The following is a 9,161-nucleotide window of genomic DNA, read 5'->3' as shown; positions in this document are numbered from 1 at the left end:
ACCAAAAGATAGCAAAAATAAAAATATCCTAAACGTAAATAAAAAATTATCTTTTCAAGAAGGGACGGAATTATCCTCAAAGTATTTAATAATTTTTAATTTAAATAAAAAGACATATACTGAGTGTAATTATAACTTGTATAATATGAAATATACCTACTACGAGTAAAAAAAAATCCAAACAAGGTAAAAGAAAAATAGAACGCTCCTAAATTCCTAACACAAATAAAAGAAAAATAAAAGCATGCATTCCTAAAATTCACACATAAATAAATGAGAAAAATATGTTTTCAGAAAATAATTAGATTTTGTTCAATTCCTAAAATTGAAGCTAAATAAAAGAAAAAATATATATGTTTTCAACAAGTAAACGAATTTTAAATAAAGAGTAAAATAATTTATTAAAAAAGAAATTCTAATTAACTACGTTTGTTATGAGAATTTTTGAGAACATTGATCCTTATAATCAAACAAAAACTTATGAGTCTTTTCTTAACCCTTTTGTATTTATGTTTTAAATTTTTAAGATGTTATATTTTTTCTTTTACTTGTTATTAGGGCTTCCTTCACCTTCTTTAGTCGAGGGTCTATCGAAAACAGTCTCCCTGCCCTTCCAGGGTAGGGGTAAGTTTGCGTACATCCTACCCTCCCCAGACCCCACTTGTGAGATTATATTGGGGGTTGTTGTTGTTGTTATATTTTTTCTTTGAATAAACCTAATTTCTTCTTAAAAAGTGTCAAGGTTCATGTTAATTTGATGTAAGAAATGAGTCATCCTTACTTTTTTATATAATTATATTTAACGTTAATTTGTCACTAAAACAAAGAATATTATAACTCATGCAATTATTTATGGATGAACATATCCTTCATAATGTATCGTATCATGTTGTATTATATTGTACTATATCGTTTGATGAATACAATATTTGAATAAATTGTATTGTTTGCCGTTGTTTCATGATATCTTGCACCAGCAATATGAAGAATAAATTTGCAATATTATAAAGAAAAACTATGATACGTGGTGAATTTATATAAAAAGGTAGGGTAAATGATAAAATAAAATAATTTAATAATAGTGAAGGATGAGATGAGAGAAAAAGATAAGATAATGACGCAATCACACCAAATCGGTCGTTACATAAAGTGACATAACGACGGATTTAACGATATGATACAATAAAATTTAAATAACAACCAAAACAAATATCATATTTAAAGTAACAACGATACGATACAATAGGTAACGACCATCCAAACAAGCTATAAAACATAATACATATTCCCTCTGCCCTTATTTATATGGTAGTATTCGAATTTTGATAGTCAACCGAGTTTTTTTTTTTTGTCGTAATTTTTATATGCTTTCTAAATATATAGTTTTTTAAATAATGTGACTATAGTACTTTTAAAGTGATTTTTAGATATGTAAATTAAAGAATCTATCAATATCAATTATTTTTAAAACCTTTTTATTTTTATTTTTATTTATGTTAGGCGGGATACAACAACATAACATATTGTTATCTTATTTACAAGATATTATAATTACAACTATTATATAACTAATTTATCATCTTTGTATGTTAAGAAGATATTGTTTCAATATATGCAATAATTTATTTTTCTTATATATATTTTATACTGATTGACGCGAAACACACGTGCAACGCACATACACTAAAGCTAGTATTCTTAAAATATTCAGAAACTTTTAATATACTTAATTTATGTATAAAAATATGATACAATTTGTACGGACTCAAATTAGTATGCTATTGAGTTTTCTGGATCTTTTACAAACTTTAATAATACTCGTTAGTTGATTTCAAAATCAAAATTAACTTGGAAAGCATTATAATTATGTTATATAATTCAAATAAGAAAGTGATTCATGATTCTAAAATCCTTAATATTAGGACTTCCTACCTAGTTTAATAAGGAAAGACTTAATAACCAAAATTTTAATTATTTTTAAAGTCCTAAATATTAGGAGAATAACTTAATTTACTAATTTGTCCATTGTAAAATTTATTTTTAAAGAGTAAGAAAGGCGAACGATATTTCGCTAAGGGGTTTCGTGCTTTATATAGTATTGATGATGGTGAGCAGGAATAGCCCTGTAATGAGTTGGTCTTAGTCGAATGTCTCTAAAAATGGCGGTATTTAAAAAATGACCCTAAACCCATATTCAGTTATTGCTATTCAGTGTTTTTATTCTAGTTTGGTAGAGTTATTGCTATATTTACTTCACCTATCTATTAATTTCATCAAAGTTTACTAAGCTTGCATAATTTTGCTCTTTCGGGATTTCTCTACCGAATTGATAGAGTTTATGCTATATATACTCTGCCTATTTCGTAGTTGTTCATTGAAATCTATCCGAGTGACATAGTTTTTGGTGTTGTTTTAACAAAGTATTATTTGAATTTTCAACTTCAATTCAATCAAACCATATTAAATTTGTTTCAAATGATCTCAAACTTGAAACAAAACTTGCAAATATCAACGCAATAACCCCAATCATCAATTTAGTCCAATAACACTAAATAAAAAATACTCACTTTATCTTCTTCAATACTTTCTGAAGTCTAACAATGAAGTTTTAAGTTTTTTTTTACAATAAATCACTAAATCGGCATTTAAACTCAAAATCTAAGCATAAATTATCAACATTCAAACAATTTTATCAATAATGTGTCATTAATCTTCTACTTTCCCCACCGAACAAAAATTTCAAGCTTTAATATGGAAAAACTTTGATTTCAAGTAAAAAGGGACATTTCGCTAACACCGTAAAAAATAAGGACATCCAGCCAAGATCAGTCCTGTTGGGACATGCCGTGTAATTTTTTGGTAAAATGGAGCATACAAATTGCCAGCCCAGTTTGTCCAGTCCAACCCAGGACTACATATACAGATTGAATACTCAGCCCAGCTACAGAGGGCCCATAAAATCAGACGGCGCAGAATTAGGGCTTCAGACAACTGTACTCGTCTATTTAAACTACTATTCACCCTTCCAGTCTCACTCATCCACAGTTTTCGTATTATAGTGTTAGGGTTTTTGTTATATGGGTTAGGGTTTTTCAAGTTTTGAATTTTGTAGTTATTGATTTACACCGATGAGGAAGACATCCCAAGAATAGGAAGTGCCGTATGACACTTTAAACAGCAGCTGCAGCCGCAGTTTCCACTCTCTTTCCCATCCACCATCGCTCAGTTTCTTCCCAAGTCTCTGTTCAATGGTCGGGATTTTGTGGCATTCTGCACTGAAGCTGTGTGTGTGATTTGGAACGGGTCCCTGAGGTTTCTTCATACCTAATTTTACTTAAATATTTTAGTGTAATTTCAATGAAGGTCCGATGCCACGTCGACGGTAGCAAAAATAAGCAATGACCGACGATGCTATGATTGGACCAATAACAAGTTCGCATTTTGATAGGAATCTGTGGATGGATTTTTCATTCCTCACACGGAGCCGTTTTGTGCGATTACATGCTTATCTCTTCTTAAAAAAACATGTCCTTTTGTTATTTATTTTTTGTTTTAAGAAATTTATTTGGTGAGAAGTGAAGCCAATGAGGAATTTATTTATAAATATATTTGGAATTACCGTCTGAACATTTACATTGATGTTTGATCGACTATCTGAGGCTTCGCTCTTACTTCTTTTATCTCACTTTTTTTATCATGACTATTTTTGTTAAGCTTTTTGATAATTTTTGTAAAGGCTAATTATCTTAATCAATTTCAAAAGAAAACAAGTTATGGTGTATTTTAAGGGAGTTACCACTCTGGCAATCTTCAAAAAAATTCATTCAGCTATTTAAATTACACAATTACTTATATAGAATTTCAATTTTGCAATATTTTGTTTTAACTTCAAATTGTACGATTTAGAAATGGGTTTTAGTTGTTCCTATTGTAAGATTAGAAGGAATCAATAATTAAGATATATTATTTTTGCCCTTTTGCCATGCTAACCAACTCTTGCCATTGCTTGATAATTGGACTAAATTGTCGCTCTTCATTTAATAAAAACGAGCGAAAACATTCACCATAGAAGTATTTTATCTATAAATAAACTAACAAATGTGAAAAGACATTCACAAATAATCGAAAAATATATTTGGCCTTACTAATAATTGCCCAAATGTCCAGAATGGGGGCATTATAATAATTTTGCATGACTTTTGATGGCATAAGGGATAATTGTGCATTTTCGTTTTCCATCTCTATCATTTAGCAGAAATTTATTTTAATTTAATTTTTGAAACAACTTTCTCTCATTATTTTAATTGTGTTATTGGCTTCTTTTACATATAAACATATATGACTATTATTTTTCATAAAGCATTCAGTGCATATATATGTAATGTAAGTATAGTATGTGTATATATCTATTGAATACTTTATGAAAAATGATGTAGTCATGCATGTGTATATCTAAAAGAGGCCTTGGGAAGGTAATACAATTAAAATAATGAGAGAAAGTTGTTTGGAAAAATTGAATTACAAAAAACTTTTGATAAATTAAAAGATGGGTCGTATGTATATAAATTATATATTGATTACTATATAAATGGTCAATATGGCCCTAATGAATGAAATTATTTATTGGCTATGTATAACATAGGCATATGACTCTAATCTTAGTTAATGGACTTATGAATAATTAGTGGCCGTATGACCTTAATGAGTGAAATTATAGATTGGTTATTACATAAATGGTCAATATAATTATGAATCACAATAATATAATTAGGGTAGGCCATATGAATAAAACCTTAGTTATAATATAGGCCATATGACTATAATCTTAGTCAATGAACTTATATGGTTGCTAATAGCATTAGCATATGGAAAAATTGGTTATAATAGTATTAAGTGTCAGATTCGTAAAAAAACAGACTTGAAGCAATAGGAGGAAACAATAGAATACAAACTATATTCTAAAGGAATTGTCATTTATTATTATTATTTTACAAATGACAACTTCTCTTATGTTCTATATTAAATTGTTTGATTTAAAAATATATAATCCATTTAGACGTTACGTTTCCCTTATTAATTTTTTCTATGGGCATAACACCAATCTCTTTATTTCCAAAATGGCGGAGAATTTTTGTTAGTTTATTTTATTTGACAAATCCTTGTTGGTAATAGTATTTACATATATTTGTAATTTTTTTTGTATTAGATCATAGAAATAACAATATTCTTTTGTAAGATATTTCTATAGAAGTCCTCAGAAACTGCATCTAAGAACTTTTATGAAATGAATTCTTTATTTATTGAGCCTACTAAATAGTCATCATTTTCAAGAACTTATACATTTTTTTGTTAACTTTTATTTTAAAAGTCAAACACATTGTTTATTACATTTTATAATAATTTTTAAAAAATTATATATATTATTGATATAAGATATACGCGCAAATGCGTACCCTAAGGCTAGTTTACGTATACATATAAAGGCTTTTGATCTTCTCATTTGTATATATTTTATTTGAAAAAAGAATACGTAATAGTATAGGTATACATACGAATGCTTTTAATCTTCCCATGAGGGAATGATGATTTTATAGGATCAATGTTTTGAGATAATCGATAGTTATTAACTAATTTAGGAGGAAAATAATGGCTATTAAACCAAATATGAAATCAAGGGCTTTAATGGTATTTTATCAGTGTGGCCATTGTTGGGCCAATGTAAGTGTGGCCAAATAGCATAAAAATTGTACGGGGCGCCCTATTTAGTCGCCTCCATTTAACATATACTCATTTTTTTTTATAATTTTTAACTTGTATCCACTTTTTAAATAATTTCAGCCCCCTTTCTCCTCATTCGTTTCCTTCTTCTTTCTTCCGCTGCTGTGAATATATAGTAATACAGATATTCATAAATACAGTTGCTTTTCTTGCTCTTCTCCTTTTGTCTGGTACAAGGCAATCACTATTCAGTTTCGGAATACAGTTTATAATGCTCCCTCTCTACCTGTTTCTTTTAAATACAGAGAATCCAAGCTAGTGACATAGGCCTACCACACATTCCGTGCTGTATTACCTTTGCAATTGAATGGAACCAGAGTCCAGGGAGCCTATGTAGGAACGCATAGACTTAATGCTCAGAAAGCCTAAGAAAGGCAATTGGGAGGGAGTTGAAATTCTTAATATAAGATAAATAAAATACATATGCACACAGATTGCCGAAATATGACCTCATGAACTAGCACAACGGAAAAGGGTAGAGAGAGAGCATTATAAAGCTTATCCTGGACAAAAACTTCAGCTCTAGAGCTGAATTTCGCCAGTTACAAAACAAAAGCTTCAATACTAGAGCTGAAGTTCGCTAGTTACAAAACAAAAACTTCAGCTCTAGAGCTGAATTTCAGGCCCGTCTACTAGAATGCTGAAGTTTTGCGTGATTGCCTTTGCTACTTCAGCCTCGTATGCTAAAGTTATGCGAAAAAGCGGGTATAGATGCGAATTGCACCACTCACAAATAGTATGATAAAGCATGTGCTATTGATTTGTTAGGGTCGTTAAAATTCCTTGTCTGGAACAGAGTATAACTGTGATGACCCAAAAGGTCATCACTTGTTTTTAAATTGAATTCTGCATCCCAAGGCTTTAAAAACCTCTTTTAGCATCACCTCGATTTGTGTGCGCATAGCCAGAAAGCTTATATGTGAAAATTTGTAAAAAATAATAAATTTTGACTATAAAATGAATTAATTTGACTTTGGTTAATGTTTTGGGTAAACAGATCCGGACACGTGATTTGACGGTCCCGAAGGATCCGTAGGAAAAAATGGGAATTGGTCGTATGCCCGGAATCGAATTCCGAGGTCCCAAGCCCGAGAAATAAATTTTTAAAGAAAATTATTTTCTGAAATTGTTTAAAGGATTTGGAAATGAATTTTGATTAGAACATATTGGTATCAGGCCCGTATTTTGGTTCCGATGCCGGGTACATGTCTTATATGTGATTTAAGATAATTCTGTGAAGTTTAGTAAGAAACGGAATCCGTTTGACATGATTCAGACCTTAAATGCAAAATTTGATGTTTTAAGAAGTTTTCAAATATTTCATTGATTTTGAGGTTTAATTCGTTGTTTAAGGGGTTAATTTGGCGATTTGATCACATAGATAGGTTCATATGATGTTTTTGAGTTAGTACGCATGTTTGGTTTGGAGCCCCGAGGGCTCGGGTGAGTTTCGGATGGGTTTCGGAAGGTTTTGAACTTGGAAAAGATTGCAGGTTTTCAGTTTTCTGGTGTGCTAGTGTGTTCTTCTTCGTGTTTGTGGGAGGAATCTCGCGAACGCGAAGGGTTAGTCAGGTTGAAGGAAATCTCATTCTACGCGAACGCGAGACACAGGACACGAACACGAAGCCTTGGGGGTGTTTCCCTTCGCGAACGCGGACCTCTCGAACGCGAAGGCCTTTGGGCCTGGGGAGGGGGAAGGGAATTTTGTGCTATGCGAACGCGGCCACTAGCCCGCAAACGCGAAGGCTCGAGGAATCAAAGCTCCGCAAACACGACCCCAATGTCGCGAATGCGAAGGTCACTTAGGCCCAACTCTTCGCGAACGCGACAGGCCTATCGCGAACGCGATGAAGGCCTGCCCAAATTTTAAAGTAGAAGCCAAATTAGGATTTAATCAAAATTTCATAACTTCTTCTTCCAAACTCCAAATTGGGCGATTTTTAAAAGAGGATTTCACCACCAATTCATAGGTATATAAGCTTAAACTCATTTTCTTTAATTTTCATTAACACCCATTAGATTTCTAGGCTTAAAATCATGTTCTTAAGGGTAGAAAATTAAGGATTTGGGTAGAGTTAGGGCTTTTTTTTTTTTTTTTTTTTTATAATTGTGATTTAGACCTCGTTTTGGGGTCGAATTTTGGAACTAATTATATATTCGGGCTCGTAGGTGAATGGATGATCGGGTTTTGTTCCGAACCTCGTGTTTTGACCAAGCGGGCCCGGGGTCAATTTTTGACCTTTTGGAAAGAATGATGGGAAAGCTATAATTAAGCATTGGAATTGCATTGTTTAGTATTTATTGATGTTATTAAGTCGATTATATCTAGATACAATTGATTTGGAGCCGAATTCAAAGGGAAAACGGTGTTTGAGGCTTGAGTTGGCCGTGGAAGTTCGAGGTAAGTGTTCGGCCTAACCTTAGCTTGAGAGATTAGGAGTGGTGTCCTATTTGCTATTTGCTTCTTGTTGAGTACTACGTATAGGCATGGTGACGAGTACCTATACGTTGGTGTCAAGCATGACCGTGAGTCTTAAATTGCAATTTATTTGTGTTCTTAAATAGTACTACAGATGCTTTAATTGATGATTCTCGATATTGAGCAAGGATTAAGTTTGTTTTTGTGGAAATTACTTATGATTTAGTATTAGTGTTTGCTGAGATGAGTAGAAGTTGGGTTAAGATTGGTTATAGTTGTTTCTCCCTTACCGGGACGTATTTACTTTTACTGTCGAATCCTTTGCCGGGATAGTATAACTTATTGTTGGTCCCTTGCCGGGACTCTTGGTATGGTTGTTGCTAAAGGTATATAAATGTTGGATCGGGTTGCAGCCGCAATAATACTATATATGGAACGGGTTGCACGCCGCAACAATGTTATGTTGGATCGGGTTGCACGCCGCAACAATGTTATTTTGGATTGGGTTGCACGCCGCAACAATGTTATGTTGGATCGGGTTGCATGCTGCAATAATGCTATATATGGAACGGGTTGCACGCTGCAATAATGTTATGTTGGATCGGGTTGCACGCTGCAACAATGTTATATTGGATCGGGTTGTACGCTGCAACAGTGATATAAATGGATCGGGTTGTACGCCGCAACAGTGTTAAATGATAGGGATCAGGTTGCGTGCCGCAACAGTGTTATTATGGTTTTGTTGTAAATCTTGAATTGTTCTCTCATATTTCTCTTAAGTTTCTGCTGGATTCGATATTTCCCCCATAGCATGTACCCCTCCTATGTTCATTGTTTATTCATGTTTATTTTCTGTTGTATATTATATAACTTCACAGGTTTATCTGGAGTCTGGTCCTAGCCTCGTCACTACCTCGCCGGGGTTAGGCCAGGAACTTACCAGCTCATGGGATCAGTTGTGCTG

The 9,161-nt window shown here is 32.5% G+C and overlaps 3 non-coding genes across 3 annotated transcripts; all 3 read left to right on the top strand.

The window, feature by feature from the left end:
* The first annotated feature begins 3,123 nt into the window (after window positions 1–3,123).
* Window positions 3,124–3,188, top strand: LOC142165647 (small nucleolar RNA U49). Its single transcript, XR_012696301.1, has one exon. It is a non-coding gene; the product is annotated as a small nucleolar RNA U49 (small nucleolar RNA).
* A 174-nt stretch (window positions 3,189–3,362) lies between these two features.
* Window positions 3,363–3,505, top strand: LOC142165646 (small nucleolar RNA snoR2/U65). Its single transcript, XR_012696300.1, has one exon. It is a non-coding gene; the product is annotated as a small nucleolar RNA snoR2/U65 (small nucleolar RNA).
* Window positions 3,506–3,578: 73 nt separating this feature from the next.
* Window positions 3,579–3,666, top strand: LOC142165638 (small nucleolar RNA snoR77Y). The gene has a single exon (XR_012696294.1). It is a non-coding gene; the product is annotated as a small nucleolar RNA snoR77Y (small nucleolar RNA).
* The last annotated feature ends 5,495 nt before the right edge of the window (window positions 3,667–9,161 follow it).

Source organism: Nicotiana tabacum, chromosome 10, assembly GCF_000715075.1.
Source record: "Nicotiana tabacum cultivar K326 chromosome 10, ASM71507v2, whole genome shotgun sequence".
Taxonomy (NCBI): domain Eukaryota; kingdom Viridiplantae; phylum Streptophyta; class Magnoliopsida; order Solanales; family Solanaceae; genus Nicotiana; species Nicotiana tabacum.
This window is presented reverse-complemented; position numbering and strand designations above follow the sequence as displayed.